Source organism: Vipera ursinii (genome assembly GCF_947247035.1).
Source record: "Vipera ursinii genome assembly, chromosome: 3".
Lineage (NCBI taxonomy): Eukaryota > Metazoa > Chordata > Lepidosauria > Squamata > Viperidae > Vipera > Vipera ursinii.
In genome coordinates this window covers 67,162,981-67,184,635 of record NC_139516.1, presented here as the reverse complement: position 1 = coordinate 67,184,635, position 21,655 = coordinate 67,162,981, and the positions used below count along the sequence as shown (strand labels likewise).

Here is a 21,655-nt window from a genome sequence, read left to right as displayed (position 1 = left end):
TCTAAGATACTGAGAACTTTATAACATCACTTGAAACAAATCAGCTTTAGTATTATCAGAACCACAGGAAGATCCCTTGTGCCCAGCCTCTTTCTCCATCTGCTCCAATATTCCAGTAAGACTGCCTACACACACACACACAAACACACACACACACACACACACACACACACAAACAAACACACACTCTGCCCTCCTTGCACATGGAACAACTCCTGGATCACTATGCCTTCTTTGTATCGAACAAATCTGTTCAGGAAATAACCAGTATGGAAAAGTAACTTATTAATCTTTTGCTTTGAAATGTTGTATTCAGCAATTTTACTGCATGATAGACATATATAAAGATACACACATACAGTGTTAAGATGCAGGCCTAAAATTTAATGAAGCACAGGCCAGGAAGGAATGGTTAGGCCAGAACAAAGGGCAGGTCCTTAGTCTTTCTTGTCATCTATCTACCCATGCATTTCCAATTTCTAGTCTATCCAACCCCCAAAATAATTCTGGGTGGCTTTGCAAACGTGTAATAATAGAGAAAAATCAAACACCCTGCTCCAATCACTCCAAGGGAAGAATGGGGGGGGACCACAATCTCTCTCTTCACTCTCAATCAAGAGAGATCTACCATTCAGATTGGCCTGAGGGAGGAGATATATTTTAGAGCTTACTTTAAAGCAGATATGGTAGAGGCTGAACAGACATTTGTGGAAGACAGGCACTGTCACAAGGAAGGACTACTTTCAAATCCCTCTAGATGACATGGCTTAATCCTCAGGACCCAAAGCAAGGCAACTTTCTTTGATCATATAGGACAGGCAGACACTACAGAAGACAGACATCTCTCAAGTACCCAGGCTCTATGCCACACAACCCAGCATCAGGTCAACTCCTGCTGTGAAATTCTGCTGATATTCATTATGAGGTCCTTTTAATGGAGCTAAGCCATTAAAAACTCACTGAACTGAACAGTGCTTTATTTCTAAATAGACATGCTTACGAGTTCACTGTAATGTCAGAAATTTTACTTTCATATGAGATTCACTATGTTCGAGGAGGTGTAATCTTAGAAGTAAATGTTCTTAACGCTGCAGTCATAATACGATCATAAATGGCTATATTAGTTCAACTGACCTTGATGTAACTGAGCTGAAAGTTAAATTTTGAATTACGGAAGTATGGGAATTACACTTTATAGTGTAAATAATGATTTGTTGGTGATGAGTAGCCCCCAAACTGCTATCCTATGCAGATTTACCCGGGGCAGAAACGTAACTTCATACACTGAGATCTGCTTCTGAGAAAGCAGTTTCCCATTGCTTGATTATAAATCAGAGATCCCTATCAACACACAGCTTTATCTCATAGAATTTTATAAGAATTACTAAGATAATGTATGTGAAGTCATAAGGAAATGCATACACAGTATCAAATGCTAAATTATCAGTTTACTGCCTGTTTACTGTTGTTAGCCATAACCAATTTAACCTTTCGAAAGGGCATAAATGACTGACTTCTGAGCAAACACATATAAATGTTAAAATCTTCTTCAAGCTGGACCCAACATCTAAGGACCACATGGACACAACCATGTAGTTTACTTGACAGCAATATACAAGAGATTTGTCACTGCTTTTTTATAGAATGTTGCTCGACTTCCCAGTCTAGCTCAATGAACTGGTATTTTCTAGTGAATTCCCATTCAAAAAATAACCAGGCACAACCCTGGTTAGCTTCTGAACTCTCACAAAGTTGGCCAGCTACTCTCATCTACTTTTATGAATTATTTGTTTGATGTAGCAAACCAACGATTCTATTCAATATTTTTTTTAAAAAAACATTATATATACATAGCATGGTTTTATAAAAATTGTACATATTACATTAACACACCCACAAAATATACCGTACTATTGTTATGGCTGGCCAGATGTTTAGACTGGATATGGCATTTTTATCTACCTGTCAAGGCCTTCCCAAGGACCCGGGATAGGCAGATGTTGTTCCGTGGTGTTAAAGGTATTATCACAGGATGTAAGCTGTCCCAAGTAAAGCTGCCATTTGTAATTGACTGTTGGTGATTTTAGCAATGCTGGAAAAATGCTTGTGGTGCTTCAGATTATTTTGGACTGCACTCACAGCACCTATTACTATCGGCACTATCTTTGCTTCCTTTCCCACAGTCATTCTACTTCTATTTGCTGGTATTTGTATTTTGTGGTATTCTCTAGTTCTTTCTCTTCTCTTTTGCTGTCTCCATGCACACTATCCAGACTTTCTGTGGGGGGTGCTCTGTGGCAGGTGCTTGTCTGTTTGAATGTTAAAAGTCTCAGACCACTGTAGCTTCTTCATTTTCTATTACTTGGTCCATTTTGTGGTCCTACCAGTTTGTGCTTGCAGACAAATGGCATTTCTTACAGATCTTCCAATGCACCATTGTTGCTACTTGTCATGCCCTTGCTTGTAATCAGTCTGTACTACTGAGGCAGTTAACCAGGTGGTCCAGTGTTTCTTCAGTTTTTTTTTTTTGCAAAGGTAGAATCTGCTGCCTGTTGCTTTCCTTTTGATTTGGGCTTTGTATGCCTTTGTTTTTAAGGCTTGGTCTTGTGCAATCAGAATTAAAAATGAGGACCTAGAGTGTTGGGGGCAATATGCTGACTCGGCAAACCATTTAGTGAGTGCTATAAAGCACTATGAAGTGCTATGTAAGTCTAAGTGCTATTGCTATTAGCCCCTCTGTCTCTTTCTTCAATTTTTCTTAGCCATTGTTGTTATCTCCTTTGCCTGCTATTGTAGTAATATAGCAATACTTTGCCTTGTCACATCTCTTGTTTTATTCTTCATTTGTCTTTCTTGTAAAACAGTTTGTCTCTCTGGTACTCAGGTATATTAGCTTCAGTGCATCTTCACTGTCCTTCAGAGATTCTTCCAATACCCAATATTCCATATAATATGCTATTAATATTATTATTATGGTTCATTGCACATTATTATTATTATTTTGGGTGATTTGTGGCCAGTCATCCTCTCTCTGCCCATCTATCTCACAGGATTGTTACTGTGCAGAAAAATAGAAGGAGCATTATGTGCATTGTATTGCGCTGTCGATAAATAAATAAATAACTAAAATAAAATAAACCTATTTTGTCTTTTTTTGTACTGCACAAATCAATAGAAGCCTAATGCAACATTTCTGGTGTACCATAATAATATTCTGTTTGAAGGTGAAATCAGATGGCTTAGTAAAATACAGATGTGAACCTGCATGCAAGAATGAAAGCTTTAAGAATAATCTAAAATAAATGTTATTCTTCTAAAGTTATTCCAGACATTTGATAATGTCTTTTGTGAGAAATGGCTACATTTATAATTAGAAAAACACAAAACCCAGGAGGCCATTTTAGTACCCTGTGTTTTGTTAAGGTTGCTGATATTTCTTAGCATGGTCTCTTTCATTGATTCACTCTGTTAATTTAAATCAGCATCTGATTTACTTTTCTAGTCCATAGTTGATTAAATGTTTACCTACCTGGGACAAACACTGTAAATGAAACTTGCAAATGGAGATAAAACTTTGAATATTCACTGGAAAATCAGACTCATTTCAAAACCGAGTAATTTCAAGAGGCTGAAAAGTACAAGTTATTTATTCTGACACTCTATGAAAGGATTGTGTGATGAAAGTAGAGTAACAAAATAAAACCAAACTGACTAATATGCCATGTAGTAGTGCTTATTATTCAACAGAATATTGTTTTATCTAAGCTATAGATCTGAGGCAAGTAGAAAGAAGGGTTTAGGCCAGGGGTAGGCAACCTCGGCTCTTTTATGACTCATGGACTTCAACTCCCAGAATTCCTGAGCCAGCTATGCTGGCTCAGGAATTCTGGGAGTTGAAGTCCATGAGTCATAAAAGAGCCAAGGTTGCCTACCCCTGGTTTAGGCCATAAATAAATGCAGATCAGATGGAGGCATATCCTCAAACCTTGCCTTCTCTTTGGGATGAGCAAGGCCTTATGTGAGGTATGACTCCATGTGACTAAATGCATTAGCAGTCTTTGTGGATGACTGTAACTGTATTTAGCCAAATGCAATTATGCTCTCTTTGTTGACGTGAAAAAAATCATGGATGATGAGACTGGGTTGGATCAGGAACCCATGTCTCATAATTTGTATACTGCAATTCCAAACAGAGGTACTGAAGGCCAAAGAAGTAAGGTAATTTAGTGGCAATGAGCGTTGTTACTTTTGAATTAATTAGATCACTTATTACTTTCCCCTTTTGTCCCTTTTTGATTGCAACACTTTGCAGAGTAATTATATATGAGATTCTTGTAGGAGTAACATAACAGTGTTGTAAAATCTTAAAATTTAACTCTGCATTAAAGGAGGTCTTTGTAAAGGTTGCTTCTATTGAGTCATCAATTGGATAGCAGGCAGTAAAGAGACTTTTATCCGTTTCTGAATTGTTACCACATAGTTCCATGCTCATCATCTGACTAGAAGTTAACTAATAGTAACTGAAATTACACAGATACATGTTTATGACCGGTATTGTTTAACATGCTTTTCAACAGAAAGAAATGTTCATTACAAATCAGAAATGTAGCCTAGCCTATAATAATGATGCTATCTTAATCATGCAGGGAGCATCCATTTCCTGCTGTTTTGCTGATGGTAGTGGAACTGGCAGATGACAATTTCCCCACCTAGATGCTGTAATGGTTTAGGATATAATTTGGAACAACTTTTGTTTTCTGTGAGAGACTGAAAAAATGGGAAAGTGAGAAGATGACCAAAGACACAATAATTTTTACCTGCTTGTACTAATGAGGAAAAAACTAAGGACAATAAAAAAAGGAAAATAGGCTTGCCAAAATAAAGCTGTTTTAATGATTATTTTGGCAAAATCTCTCAGTTATCAGATGAACTTTAATGCCTTCTATTTGTGTAGCATAGTTAGAATTCTTTTAAATACATGTGCAACACCAAGTTGGAGTGGAGGGCTGTTTTTATACATTCCTGGCTTCATTCTTAAGTTGATAAAAGTATCTTTATCACCATTATCTGCCATGTAAACATTATAAAAATAATGCAACAAAAATCCAGTTTCACAGTCTATTGCATCATTGTGGATGTACTGAATAAACCTAAATCTACCAAAACACTGGGTTTCTTTAAGAAAATTCTCATCTATTATGCCTACGTTTTCCTGCCAGTTAACAACTATCAAAGCACTGGCTCCAATGTAAATGAAGAGCCAAGAAGACAGACTTAATTATTTTAAGAAATATCAATATAAAGCTGAATAGTTGGTAAGGCCACACCTGGAATACTGCATCCAGTTTTGGTCACCACGATGTAAAAAAGATGTCAAGACTCTAGAAAGGGTACAGAGAAGAGCAACAAAGATGATTGGGGGACTGGAGGCTAAAACATATAGGGAACGGTTGCTGGAATTGGGTATGTGTAGTTTAACGAAGAGAAGGGTGAGGGGTGACATGATAGCAGTGTCCCAATATCTCTGGGGTTGCCACAAAGAAGAGAGAATCAAGCTATTCTCCAAAGCACCTGAAGGCAGGACAAGAAGCAACGGATGGAAACTAATCAAAGAGAGAAGCAACCTAGAACTAAGGAGAAACTTCCTGACAGTTAGAACAATTAACCAGTGGAACAACCTGCCTCCAGAAGTGGTGAATGCTCCAACACTGGAAGTTTTTAAGAAGAGACTGGACAGCCATTTGCCTGAAATGGTATAGGGTTTCGTGCCTGAGCAGGGGGTTGTTGTTGTTGTTGTTGTTGTTGTTGTTATTATTATCATCATCATTATTATTATTATTATTGGTCCTTGGTGTTCTCTGAGCTTGGTTGTTTTTCTGCAGACTTTTCATTACCCAAACTAGGTAACATCATTAGTGCTGTTGCTCAGAGAACACCAGAGACCCCTCATTTCAACCCTAAGCTACAAATATTCTCCTTCATTGCTACATATGAATTATGAATTATTGAAAGAGCAATACAACTAAAACTTTTTTTTTAAAAAAAAAGCAAAAGTGGCTATTAGCAGCTGAATTTTGAAGTCATCAAAACAACTTTGCAAGAAACATCAACATTCTTACTAATTGTCTCCTTCTATAGTGCCAATGTTTAGGGTAGACTCTTGCCATTAGGTACGCTGGCTGTGGTGATAGGAGGTAAGTCCATAGTATTTAAAGGGCATCAGTTTGTTTCTTCCTGCCAGGCATCACCACACATCATGAAATTATTCTCATTAATTGAAAATTTACTGTTCCTATATTTACAGCTCGCACATTTACTGTAATTAACACTAAAATATGCAATATTAGCTCTCTATTGTCATTATCAATGCCTCCTCATTCTTAATGCCTTAAAGCCCTATGTCAGGAGTAGAAAAATAGAAACCCAACCCAACCATCATTCTGTTTGCAACATCCAGAGTGGGAGTGGCCAAACATCTGAGAAATTAAAAAGAAAAATATATTGCTTAAAACTCTTCATCCTCCCAACAGATCCTTATCTTCCCCCCCTCCATTTTTGACATGTTGTGCAAAGCCTGGGGTGGCGTTTTAAGCTATAGAAGTTGAGCATTCCTGCCCTGTGTAATGATTTAAGTGTTCATATTCCTCAGGTGACTTACTGTGAAGACTTCAAAAGCTGTTTTTTGCAGGTAAAAATTATACTGTGAAAATCAGATACACAGTGGGAACAAATCAGAGAAAAGCCAGGCCTAAAAAAAAAATTCATTGACAAAATTACCAAAATATGAAACTTTTGCAAGTCATTGATGAACGATAAATTTACAGTTGTTATCACAGCACATTATGAAAACTGATGAACTGCCAAAGGAATGATAATCTGAACAAGTGTGCCTGTTGTGCCTGCACATGTTGAGTTAGGACTGTGCAAATTCTTTGAAATACCTCATACAGGATGTGTAGGAATATGCCCGGATCATCTACTGAATAATTAAACAGCTAAGTCTTTTTCAGGAAGCACTTGCACTTGGCTATCTGGGAAGCTGCTCCTTGGTGTCTCAGCATTTTGGGGGGGGGGGGGAGAAAGAGCAGTGAAGTGGCTATGGGTGTCCATTAAGGCCAAAAGACTAAGAAGCAGCCTCCAGAACAGATGCATAAGCAGCTGCTTAATGAATCCAGAAAGAGGTGCTTTGAATGTTCTCCTGTGTGTTCCAAGTCGCCTATTTGAAAAGAATTGCACAGTATGTTTGGGTGTCTATGTATGCACACATTTATGCCTTTACATAAGAGTACATCTCTCGAAAAATACGAAGCTGGAAACATAAACCGGGCTCAAAATAAATTTTACTAGAACAAAGGTACATTCTGTAGTTGGCTTAGGAACTCGGAAGAAAAAAAAGAAAGTGAAAGAAAAGAAAGATGAGCTTACAAAAGAATCAAACAAACTGAATCTCTCTCATCCCAAGAATCACCAAAAGGGCATTGTTTTTTCTCTCCAACTGCATCAGATTTAGTGATTATATTAAGATGATCTAATTAAGCCTTTTACTATGGATCTACTTTAATGCATCATAAATCAATTTGTTTAAATTAGACACATGGGCCCCAGATTTCTATAGCCATCATAATGCAACATTTTTTTTGATAAGGGTTATTTCCTTATGTTAACTGGAACCACAGTTCTGTGCTGCTTTAAGATTCTTTAAGAGCAAAGTTCTTTAGATTTTGATCCTCTCAGGCTATCTTCTGTATGGAGCAAATCCAACTGGTAAACAGCATCTAGCTGAAAACCATCACTTCCTCTGGCTGCTTTCCCACCTGTCCATTCTTCCCATGAATGCATTCAACTAAGCAATCATGTTCAAATTATTTTATGCTTTTGAATGGTATTGGATATGCTTTTTCCTCCTGATGCTACTGCCTGCTTTGCTTTTCTGAAATATCCACCCAGCCAGTGAATTTCTTCTTAATGGATCATTGGAATTGCCTTCTTCAACTATCAAGTGTATTATCTGTGGAGTTTTTGAAATTGTAATAATATAAGTTGTAATGCTGGCAGACTTTGAAAAAAGAACCCCAGCCTTCAAAAATAAAAGACAGCACCCAAACTCGGTTCCGTGACAATATAAATGTTTGTGAAAATGTATTAAAAAAACCCCTACAATGTCCAGAATACCAAAAACTACAGACTTAAAAGGATGTTTTAAGTGCATGTATTACAAAGATGTCTCAGCAGATGACAATACCTCATTCAAAAACTCCTTAGGGACAGGCCTATTAGTACCAAGATGGCAGATCTCCATTGAATACTGGTTGCAGACTAAAGGGAGGGGTTCAAATAATATCCCCAAAAGAAGACAAAGGCAAACCATTTCCAGAGTGCTGCTGAGAAAACAAAATGGATGTGTCTATGAAGTCAGGGAGAGTTGTGACTTGTATAAAAGAATTGACTTTTTTTTTATTTTGAAAGACATACACAGTATATAGAAAAAAGATTATGACCATCATAAAGCTTGTTTAAGTAATAAGAAAAATTTGACAAGAAAAATAATGGTATATAGTTATGATAACTGATATATAATACATTCCAATACTGTTAACATGAACCGAACTTTTCAGAGGCAACAAAATACAAAAAATAAGAATTTAAGTAACAGAACACAGAAAATAAAATTCTTGTCAAGGAGATGAAAAGCCATAAATGAACAGGTAGTCCTTGACTTATAATCATTTGTTTAAGTGACTGTTCGAAATTCCATCAGCATCAAAAAAACCTGAATTAAGACCAGTCTTCATACATCATGCTGGCTGAGGAATTCTGGGAGTTGAAGTCCACAAGTCATAAAAGGGCTAAGTTTGAAGACCCCTGCTTAAAAACATCACAGCATCCCCTTGGTTATATGGTCAAAATTCAGGGACTTTGTAACCTTCAGGTAGTTACAATGGTTGCCCATTCTGGTATCATGCGATTGCCATTTGCAACCTCACCAGCTGGCTTCCAATAAGTAAACTTAATGGGGAAGCCAGATTCGCTTAATGACCACACAATTTACTTAACTACCATGGTGATTCACTTCACAACTCCAGCAAAAAAGATTGCAATGTTGCTTTCAATGTTGCTACTTTTATGTTCCCCCTGGTCATCCATCCAAAGAGATGGATGGCCATATAAATTTGCTAAACAAACAAACTCTCAATTCTACTTTCATTTCTACTTACGTGCTTAACACCCTCACCTAACCTGATAATTTTTAGCTGGATTTACTGGCTTACTATCATAATGTTTTCTACGCTTCCAGCCATAGATATTCACTGATGAACCTCTCTTATGTCCTAGATAAATGATACTGCTAAATGATACTCCTGCTTGATCCCTGTAGAAATCAATTGTTTTAGCTATGAAACTAGAAAGTTCAATAAATTGTCATGGTGTAAAAAAAAAAAGGAAAACAAGAAAAAGAAACAAGAAAAACTATGTAAATTCTAACAACTGATCCAGGTTTTGCTACATGTATGCTTTTGCTGCTTTTACAAAAGCTTAAAAGTGCAAATGTAAACTACAATGACTTTAAAGCAAAATTTGGAAGGTTATCAAAATGCTTTGTAGAGGAGAGCAAGAATTCAATGAGCCCTCTTAAAATTGACTGAAGTGTAAAGAATCTCAGAAAAAGTTCTGTCAGCTAAAAGCAAAGCTTAGATTGGTTTAGCATTTGCACTGAAAACCTTACTACAGGGAGGCATTTGATTTTTCTCCTCTATTCTCCAGTCCGTCCAACAAATAAACCCACCTCACATATACCTGTTACTTTATGAAGTCCACTGATCTTTTAATTTGCAGCTTTCCCATCAATGCCTTTGAGAAAGCAGAGAAATGTCAAACATTAATTAATTATGCTTTTTGATCTTGTGTTTTAATTCCATGTTTTCTTTGTGAAATGGAACTGATGGGACCTTTGCTCTGGAATAGGACATTAGGAAGGGAAGAAAAAAAACCTTCTCCTAACATCATTTTCAAATGAGGAAAGTGCCGTTCCTAAATCTACTTGTCCAGATTTTAAACTTAGCGCTTATGAAATTTCTTCATAAAAATGCTGCTGCATTCTGGAAAGGAGAGGCTAACTTCTCTCTTAAGACACTTTTGAAGGAGTTCTGAGGAAAATGAAACTAGTCAAAACAGCCTCTCTTCTTTGAGAATAATTGTGTGGTCACAATTAGTGTAATTTTTAAAAAGTCAAGACAGGTATCTCTCATCAGAGAGGTATTATATATTCCACCCCTGCCCTCCCCACATGTCCTTAGATTTTAATCTTTGGTTTTAATTTATTTTTGTTTTAATGGAGATATATTTTTATGACTGTAAGCTGCCCAGAGTTACCTTACGGTAAGATAGGCAGCCAATAAGCAAACAAACAAATAAATAAAAGCGTACAGAAAAAAGTTAATCCTCTCTTTCTCTGTAAAGGTAAAGGTTCCCCCGCACATGGCTGCTAGTCGTTTCCAACTCTAGGGGCCGGTGCTCATCTCCGTTTCAAAGCCGAAGAGCCAGCGTTTGTCCGAGGATGTCTCCGTGGTCATGTGGCTGGCATGACTAGACGCCAAAGGCGCACGGAACGCTGTTACCTTCCCACCAGAGTGGTTCCTATTTTTCTACTTGCCTATTTATGTGCTTTCGAACTGCTAGGTTGGCAGAAGCTGGGACGAGTAACAGGCGCTCACTCTGTTACGCGGCACTCGGGATTCGACCCGCCAAACTGCCGACCTTCTGATCGACAAGCTCAGCGTCCTAACCCACTGAGCCACCGCGTCCCTCTCTCTTTCTCTGTAGTTGCACTTTAATTTGGGTTCCCCTCACAATTGTTTTAAAAAAGAAAGTGATCTACTAAGCAGAATGATTAAATATATATATACAACATTCAGCTATGAATATGCATTTTCTTGAGTCTCATAACCAAATTATTTTTGAAAAGTTATCAGAATCTCCCCCAGCCGCATGAGAAAAGCAAGAATATGGAAAATAAGGATTCATGTTGCATATATCAAATAGCAAGGAACTTATCGTCCAAACTATGACTGTCATTACTTTGAGTATGTTATCTCCACAAAAGTAGTGAAATAGCACAAAGGAATATTGAGAGAAACTCTTTTCTGTAAAATTGAGCTTTTCCTCCTGATTAATGCTGGTACAACAAAGGAGCCACTGTCTGCCTAATTATGTTAAATACTTATCTTTGGGGATTAGCAGGGTGTTTCTGCTCAGTGTCACTCTTCCTGACAACCTAATGATAGATCTGTTTACCTAAGAGAGCAATTAGTAAAATTTTTTTACTGTTTTCTTAACTGCCTTCATATCATGAAAATATTTGATTAACACATTCTAGCTTATCTTACAGCGAGAACAACACATTCCACATAGTTTGTGCTCTTTCTTCAAAGCACCACAAATGCATTTTGCCGTTATCTTGCAACACCCTCATATTCCACCTTCAAAAAGTTCAACAAAATGGATACTGCGTGGAAAAAAATTATTTCAACAGAGCTTTTTGCCATTGCAGAACTATTAAAAGTTAAGGAACTGTAAACAGGAATTCGGCCTATTTGCATCCATGTTTGTCAGTCAGCAAGCTATGTTTCCAAACACAGGCAGAACAATCACAAAATGGCACGGATTCAAAAAGAGATACTTTATCAGTTAATTGAGATAAACCTCTCTTTGATGGAAAATAGAAGTTGCAGATGGTTTTGAAGGAGACCTGATTCACTTCAGAACTTTTTTTTTTATGCACGTAGAACACAGACAAGAGAAATTATCTTTGATTCATTCATCATTTATATACTAGGTAGAGCTCTGAACAAAATCTATGGTTTGGATTTCTTAGTGTTCAAAATTTATTTTAATGAAGAATGCTGTTATTTAGCTTTTGTGATTTACTAGCTATCATCGGGTGTGTATTGAAATGGGCTGAAAAAAAATCTTTCAGCAAAGCATAGAAGGAAAATAATGTTAGAATAAAATATACCCTTGGATAAATGAGAATGCTATTGCATCGGATTTATAATGAGATGACCATACAGGGGAATAAATGCAATGGATCTACAGACTCCAGCCCATCTCTGTTCATTGTCAGTCAAAAGCTAATCTTGTTTAGCAGACCCCAAATTAAACATACGATGGCATGAATAACCAATTGTCTCCACAAGAAATCTGATAAAAGCTATGTTTGTTTGGAAAACCAAATTTAGCACCTTGAGATGTTGTGAAGGACAGGCAGAAAACTATTTCAGACCGTGGGTGCAATATTTATCAGGAAATTACTAACCAAAATGAAGGAGGTGCTTCAATTATGCTTCCGTCATGAACTTTTCAAAGAGTTATCAAGAGTATCTGCAATGCAGTGTTCCAACGTGGGAGAAGCAAAGGCAGCAGCCATGGAGACATCAGGACCGCATCAAGCAGAGGTCACTGTTCTTTTGTTAAATCTGCACTTAACATAGAAGAGGCTTTAGCCAGCACCCATAACTTTCCTTGATGCTTTCACGGCCTAAATTTGAGCTGGCTGCAGACCCAGCATGGTTTCAGTCCACACCGGTCCTCGCAAGTTAAGTTGTCTTTTGAAAGACACAAGATAAAGAGTTTGGCAAAGCGAAATATGATTATAGAATTCAATATGATCAAGACAGATAAATAATAGCAAAATAACAGGATATGTCCTAGAACAAAATTTGAAAGAAAGGGGGGGGGGGAAAGCCCCTAAAAATTGCAATTGAAACAGGCAAAAAAACCCCACAAACCACCAAGTAAGAAACCCTGCAATAGATTCGTGCATATTTGTGTGTAACTGACATGGAATTGAATGTTAAGCTTAAACAATTAGTAATGTTGATTAGAATTTTTCATAAATGCCTCAGAAAAAATGCCACACCTTATTAAAGGATACACTGGTCACTGTACAGAAATACTGTAGAAAGTGTCTTGTTGTAAATTTTCATCCTTCATACAATCCCCTCTTTCTTCCAATTTCTCCCACCTCCCTTTCCTTTTCTAGTTTTTGCACAACCATGAAATACTCATAATTCTTTCCTCTAAATATTTTTTTTTAAAAGTTCTTCTGTTTCTTGGCTCATTAAAAGTCATACAGGCAGAGGTTTGGGGCAGGGTTAAAATCTAGCTAGGAGAACATATGATTTTCTTATATATATTGATGTCTAATATTATCTACATGGCACCACCTTTGAGAAAATATTCACAAATTTTAATCAAAGTTGATTTGAAGACACTTTATTACTTTTCATGTTTGCATGTTTAAATGAGGACACTGTATTTCAGAATGTACATTATTACTGTTATGGCCACAACCTGCAAAAGCTGCCACTTCAGGCACATAATATACATTGCCATAGATTCAGGCATACAATCCACCTTTCATAAAAGGGAGGTGTGATTTGTCACGACTGTGGCCACAGAATACAGTAGGGGTGTCAAATTTGCAACATCACATGGCGTGTCGCGACGTATTGTGACTTTTTTTTCCATTGCCGGCAATGGGATGGGCGCGCTTTCACTATGATGCATCCGTCCCGCAGGCCGGCAGTTTGACAGCCCTGGAATATAGGGTTAAATTGGCCTCAGCTCTGCTTTACTGGAATAGGAAAAAGTTGTCAAGGAATAATTCTTCCTATGAGAGGGCGATGGACCGTGCTTCAGATGATGCATAATGTGTGTGGGTGAAGGAAAACAAAACCCGATGCATATTCTATTAAAACCTTTAATTACAAAAGAAAAATAGAGAGAGAGAGCTAACTGACTACATTCTCTCATCAGGCAGAAAAAGAAAGGTAATGTAAAGATCAAAACTAGAAAAACTTTTTATGCTGGCACACACAGCAAAACTAACTCATAACATAGCTAGACCACATGACATTCACTATGGTTACCAGATAGGTTATCAACACAGGTGCAGAACAGAAGGAAATGTACAATTAGAATTGAGCTTTTTGGATGAACTAAAAAAAAACGTGCAGTGACAAAAGTTTCAGGTTTTGGGGTTTTTTTTTAAAAGGACAGAAGTTGTGGGATCAAGTTGGTAAAAGAATGGGGTTTAACAGAATTCTCCATAGACTCTGATTAATAACTGGGAATATCTAAAACTAGAACATTCTAGATCGGAGATAGGCAATTATGGCCCCTTTGTGACATGCCACCTTCAATTCCCAGAATGTGTGTGTGTGTGTGTGTGTGTGTGTGTGTGTGTGTGTGTGTGTTTGTGTGTGTGTAAATAAGTAACAAACCCTGGGAGGTGAGTTGGGCTGAAAGAGTGACTGGTCCAAGATCAGCTTTCACTGCTAAGGCAGAACTTGAATTCTAGTCTGGTGCCTCAACCAAACTGGCTCTTGCTTCTTCAAATCACTTCTCTTTTTGCATTCTTCCCTTTTGTCCTCTAGGAAGAGAGTGCTCCTGGAGAAGACCTTGTTTCTCTTATGCATCAGAAAGGGAGAGGGGACAGGGGCAGCAGGTGAGGTGCTTCTAGAAGATACAGGTAGAAGGGACAGGTGCTTCTAGAAAGGGTACAGAGAAGAGCAACAAAGATGATTGGGGGACTGGAGGCTAAAACATATAGGGAACGGTTGCTGGAATTGGGTATGTAAAGTTTAACGAAGAGAAGGGTGAGGGGTGACATGATAGCAGTGTTCCAATATCTCAGGGGTTGCCACAAAGAAGAGGGAGTCAAGCTGTTCTCCAAAGCACCTGAAAGCAGGACAAGAAGCCACGGATGGAAACTAATCAAGGAGAGAAGCAACCTAGAACTAAGGAGAAACTTCCTGACAGTTAGAACAATTAACCAGTGGAACAACCTGCCTCCAGAAGTGGTGAATGCTCCAACACTGGAGGTTTTTAAGAAGAGACTGGACAGCCATTGCCTGAAATGGTATAAGGTTTCCTGCTTGAGCAGGGGGTTGGACTAGATGACCTCCAAGGTCCCTTCCAACTTCTTCTTCTTCTTCTTCTTCTTCTTCTTCTTCTTCTTCTTCTTCTTCTTCTTCTTCTTCTTCTTCTTCTTCTTCTTCTTCTTCTTATTATTATTATTATTAATTATTATTATTATTATTATTATTATTATTGCAGCAAAAAGTATCAAACTGCTACTTCAAAGCAGAAAGCAGGGCCTGGGAGTAAAGACTTTCTGGAAGAGAAGACTGGAAACTTACAGGGTGCTCCAATTTACAGATTTGCCCATTCCATTACAATTGCTAAGCTCATTTATAGTTTGAACGTAACGTCAGTAAACTTCTCAGCTGTAAAAACCTGAAATAATCTATGGTGATGTAATAGTTGGAGGAGAAGAGACAGACAGGAAATAGAGATACTGCTGTAGTGTCTTTTCCCGTTTTTTCCTATTTTATTTTTCTCTGTAATCTTTGAAAGATTACAGAGGATGCATGAACAACAACAGAAGAAGGCTGGAAAAAAATCTGTTCTAACAAGCGTGTTAACTTTCCCAAGACAAGGATTTAAACACCCTCATATTTAATGCATATCATTCCGGCTAAAACCAGGTTTCGCAATTCTAACTTTCATTCTGGGGGTACCAAGATTGAAATGTTATCTCCCCCTCCAAGCTTGTTTTCTTTCTGAGAATATGTAAGTAAGGAATACAGGTAGTCCTCAACCTAGGACCACAATTAAGCCCAAAATGTTTGCTAATCAGAGGCAGTGGTTAAGTGAATTTTGCCCTATTTTGCAACCTTTCTTCTCACAGTTGTTAAGTGAATCACTGAAGTTTTTTTCTTTATTTTAATTCCATTTATATCCCGCCCTTCTCCGAAGACTCAGGGCAGCTAACAAGCTTAGCAGTAGCCCTCATTCTATGTATATGCCTGCTTATTAGGGCTTTCACACACACACCCCAAGCGGCATTATCCACATCTTAGGAAATAAGAACTCTTGGATGCAAGTTTAGTCCAAAAGGAAAATGTTTACTAGGAAGGAATCGATTGTGGGAATACAAGACGGAATCTGAGAAAAGTTACATTTCAATCCTATATAAACCATTCCCATTCCAGTCCCTCCCCTCATCCATTTGGTCAGGCTGTCATCAGTTGCTAGGTGTCAGGTCCTTCCATGGGAAAGGGAACTCTCCTTGGTTTTATGGTTATTGCTTCCTTTTTCAGTTGTAAATGAAGATACAAACCAGATCTGTCTGTCCCCCTCCCTTCCCCCGTTAAAACATCCCCTGTTGTTTGAAAATCGCTTTAGTAACCATCCTCTCCCCCCCCCCTCGGAGAAATGGCAGAATCCCCAGAAATAGCACGGTGTTCTACCTATACAATTATGAAATGTGATATAAATGGATTCTGACAAGTTGTTAAGTTAGTAACACCATTGTTAAGTGAACCTGCTTTCCCATTGACTTTGCTTGTCAGAAGGTGGCGAAAGGAGATCGCATGACGCTGGGACACTGCAACTGTCGCAACTATGAGTCAGTTGCCAAGCATCTGAATTTTGATCACATGACCACGGGGATGCTGCAACGATCGTGAGTGTGAAAAACGGTCAGACACCACTTTTTAAAATGCCCTTGTAATTTCAAACAATCACTAAATGAACTGTTGTAAGTCGAGGACTGCCTGTAATTAGTCTTCCCTTTATATGTGGGAAAGCAAATTCAGAATTTTTCCTTTTATTGTTTTTCTATAACTATAGAAAGAGGCCATTTGTTGTGGTGAATGGCCACTATGTGGCTTCCAAATCTTGTGACTTCCACAGGTATATGAAAGACCAAGCTAAAACAAGTCCCACATAGTGAAGGAATATTGGAAAGGGACTCGTATTTAGAAAAAAGCCCAAGAAGATATACTGCATTGCCTAAGAGAAAAAAAGATGCAATTTTCTGACAGTCCTTTCATCTATAACTTCTATGGTTTTAATGCAATGATATCAATGAAACAGATGATTGTCACAGATAATGGTCACTGGCTGCTCCATAAATTGCAAAGAAAGAGAGACATATTGATCCAATGCTAAGTTTCTGTCATCGTATCTAGGTCTATAAGAACAAATGAAGGGTATTTAATTATTTCACTTAATGGCTGCAATGGAAAGCTCCTACTTGTCTCCAAGTCCTACTATTGACCTGCTGCATTTATTGTAGTTTCATATTCATTAATAGATTTTTGTTGGCTATAGTCAGATGGGCATAACTGAAGTGAGGCTGTATAAACTCTGAAAGTATACAAAAGGCAGTTACGATGATTCATTAGACTCAGTGAAATATTGTGTGCCTGAAAGTGGATGACAATTGCTTCTAATGGTTACCAACAGAACATAAAAACAAACAAAAAAAACTATTACAGGGTTGGCTGTGTTTCTTTAATCAGGAATATATAATAAATGATGGCTTTACATATGTGACTTGATGCCTACAGGTAGCAATGCTCTTTTTTTGGTAATTGGATGATTCCTTGTTCATCTATATTTTAAAAACATTATTTTAATTAAATAAAAACTACAATACAATACAACATGTTTTACAAATATATTTGGACATCACAAATGCCTAGTAGGTATCTGAAAATAAAACTGATGGCTGGCCAAGTATTTTACTGGTAAGTGTGCCTAGCAGTTCAGAAATAAGTGAAGTGGATGCATTGATAGAATTAGATTCAGAAACGGAACTTGTTAAAGATTGTATGATAAAATGGGCCCAGAATATTCAAGAACCAATAACGATGGATACTTGGGAAACAATCTGGGTCAGAAATGTAAAATTTACACAGGCACAAAATTTAAGAGAGAATTTTTATAAGATGTTTTATAGATTTAGATCCTAAGAAATTGGCATCTATGTATCCAAATTATCAGCCTAAATGCTGGAGGTGTGGTTGTGATGATGCAACGTATTATCATATATGGTGGACTTGTAAAAAAGTAAAAGCTTTTTGGATTAAAATTTGGTGGAATATGCAGAAGATATTTAAGAAAAAGATAAAGTTTTCTCCACAATTATTTTTGCTGGGTATTACTATAGACTCTACTGCTATAGAAACTAAATTGATGTTGAATTTAATAACGGCAGCAAGACTTTTGGTAGCGCAATATTGGAAGAAGGAAGATTTGCCTACTATAGAAGAATGGACTTTAAAAGTTTCGAACCTGGGAGAAATGGCAAAAATCTCAGCATATTTGAAAGATCATTCGCAACAAAGATATATTTTGGAATGGAGAAGATGGATTGATTATATCCAGAATAAATATGGGACTAAAAAATTTCATTTAGCATTTGAATAAGTATTAGATTTATAAGATTTGTTATTATTTAGTTATTTTTAAGGAGAGTTAAAGTGTGATAGGACTTAAAGTATTATTATAGCTAGTTAGCATATTATAGTTTAAGATTGTTAGGGTTAATACCCTGTATTTGCTCTGGGAAGTCGGGGGGGGAGGGAGAGGGAGGGATGGGTTTTTATGTTTAAAATGTATTTGTAAAACTCTTTAATAAAAAAAAAGAAATAAGTGAAGTGGGAGAAAGTATTGCACATCATTGAAGGTTAGAAGGAACTTCTAGTCTAGATTCCTTGTCCAGGGAAAGAATTATCATTATCACCCTAAAGAAAAAGCTGACAAATCTTTGCTTGAGAACCCTTAGTGATGACTCCAGGGGGCAGGCTGTTTTACTGTATAATAGCTGTCACAGCCAGGAAATTCCTCCTTATTTTGAATTTGAATCTTTCTCTGTAAAGCCCTGTTCATCCAACAATCTTAGTAGTTGAAAAATTGATTGTATTCAATCAATGCATTGAATTTTGCAGCTACTAAGATTGTTGGATGAGCAGGCACAAAAACAGCCAGGGAAGTGATTGAAGCCCAGGAAACAGGCCCCTCAAGTCAACAGAAGTGCTGGTTTATCACCAGTTTATCAAATACTTAGGAGGCAGGGCTTGCAGCAAAAGGAAACAAGAGCCATTGTCTTAATAGCCAGTAATCAACACCCAATCAACATCTAAAAAGGCACACACAGCACCATATAAATACCACACAGAGAACAGCCCAAAGCATAGACAGAAATTCCCTGAAGATGGGCTGCAGCTGCACATGTCTGAAACCCTGGAAAGCTAAACCTCTGATTCCAGTGATTGACCGAGATTGGATCCTGCTCTTTAATACAGAGTTGGTGTGAACTAGACTGAAGAACCTCTGAAATTCAATTACTCCACAGACGTTTCCTATTACTATGGTAAATGGTCTTTTAAACCAGTGTCAACTTCAGAAACTTTAAGATAAGTGGACTTCAATTCCTGGAATTCCCCAGCTAGGCACAGATAATTCATCTACCAGATGAAGGTTTGGGTGCAGGCTCTATAAGATGTTTTTCTTATAGAATATGCCCCATGACGTACAAAAGAAAAGAGAGACTATAGATGTACCAGAAAAGAGAAGCGAACAGACAGTTACAAGGTGTGAGATGGCAATAGCTGGAATTATTGATGCAGTTTTAGCAACACAAATAACAGCTGGATTGACTGTTGAGTATTTGTTTGCTCTCCCTCTGGTGTTCTGCTTACAAGGGGAGGCAAACAAATGCCCAGCATATAACAAAATACTTACAAATAAAGCACATATTGTACTGAATCCATTAATTCTTCAGTGTGCTTTTATCCAAAGGAAGCTAAGCTATATAGCTTTTATTCTTATTATTTTAATTGCTTAGGGGAATTTAAAAAGCACATAACAGTGGGAAAAGAATTGATTTTGAAAGAAACATGATTGGGGATTGTAAAAGTTATAGTAACTTACTTCGTTTATTTGTTTATTTATATTCCACCTTTATTATTTGTTATAAACATCTCAAGGTAGCAAACATATCAAACCCATTTTCCACTTCCTATTTTCCCACAACAACCCTGTGAGGTGAATTGAGCTGACTGAGAGTGACTAGCCCAAGGTCACCCAGCTGGCTTTCATGGCTAAGGCAGGCTAGAAAGAACTCAGTCTCCCACTTTCTAACCTCATGCCCTAACCCAGGGGTCTTCAAACTCGGCCCTTTTATGACTCATGGACTTCAACTCCCAGAATTCCTCAGCCAGGTACGCTGGCTGAGGAATTCTGGGAGTTGAAGTCCACAAGTCATAAAAGGGCCGAGTTTGAAGACCCCTGCCCTAACCACTAGACCAAACTACATAAAGAGGCTACTGTATTTCAGTACACGTATTTTAAATCTAGGCTTTAAATTCACTTTTTAAAATAACATTTTGTAGGAGTTGGGACATTCTTAGCACTGCTGTAGCACTTAAGAATATGATTTTCATGATGGAATCCTGGAATTCAATGCCATAACCATAAAATTAGCTAAAGAAGTGCATTAGTCGTATTAAAAGTAAAACCTACTTATTCCAATATGCCAAAATGTGCCACGTGATAACGCCCAATTTCTGTAGTTGTTTTCTGTTAAGATATTTCAATTGGGAAATCAGAGAATTCCTCCCCAGTTGCCTGAAGAATTGCTTCTGTTTTGCTTTCTGCTCTACTCTGGGTTAACCGTGCCTCATTCTTTACAAGGACTGGCAGTTACTTATCTGATTTCTTATTGCTCCCTGCATATATTTTTCATACAGAGTCACCTGCACTTGTGTATAGAGATTTAGTTTTCAGAAACCTTATAACAGAAACTTATAAGCAGAAGATTTCTATTTTCCAAGAAATAGTAATAAAGAAAGCAGAAGAACCCCTAAGATTCCCAGAACTTTATAAAATACATATAAGATTAGCACCAAAGTTATTTCAGGACATTGTTTCAACAGACTTTGGAATTTCCTCCTAGGATTTATTCAAAATTCACATGGTAGTCTCTTACACTCATCCAATGTAGGAGACCAAAGCTTTATGCTACCTTGGGTATTTATTACAAATTGCAATGAAAAAATATATATGAACCATGCTCTGCAACAGGATAAAACTAACTGGCTTTTGAACCTGCGTTTTAATGTCAGACAATAGTACAGTAATCACCTGTTTTATGGTTCTGTCATTGGCCACCTGCCTATAACTCCCAATTCCAAAAATGCCTGAAAAACAGGCAACCAGACAAGCCTACTAGATTGGATCTTCTGCAAAATTATCGAATAATTAAGCTTGTTTTTTAGGGGCAACAGTCACATTTTTAAAAAATACTGTAGTACTGTAGTTCTGTACTTAAACTATTTTAGGCACACACAAAAATATTCATGTTCACTAAAGGGGGTGAGAGGACACTCACTGTTCATTTTAAAATTAAATATCTGCTTGTAATGTTTATTAAAATTTGGATGATAGGCCAGACAACTGTCAATTTTAAAAATGGCCACATTAATTATGAAGGAAGGGCAGAGCATCTTTAGTGGGTTAAAGAATGCAATTTTGGGGGGAAAGGGTAAAAGGCAACTTTTTATACTGTATTATTCAGCTTCCCAGAGTGCATTTGACTGTGGCAAATCAAAATAAAGTGAATTTTGAAGCCAAGAGCTTTTCAGGTGGAATTACAGCTATATTTTATTTTTTTATTTATTTTTATTTATTTTAATTCCATTTATATCCCGCCCTTCTCCGAAGACTCAGGGCGGCTTACAAGCTTAGCAGTAGCCTTCATTCTATGTATATGCCTGCTTATTAGGGCTTTCACACACACCCC

The 21,655-nt window shown here is 37.4% G+C and overlaps 1 protein-coding gene across 3 annotated transcripts in view; it reads right to left on the bottom strand.

The window, feature by feature from the left end:
- The window catches only part of NFIA (nuclear factor I A), a 328,904-nt gene that overhangs the window by 61,092 nt on the left and 246,157 nt on the right, over window positions 1–21,655 (bottom strand). The gene's annotated exons all lie outside the window — the stretch shown is intronic.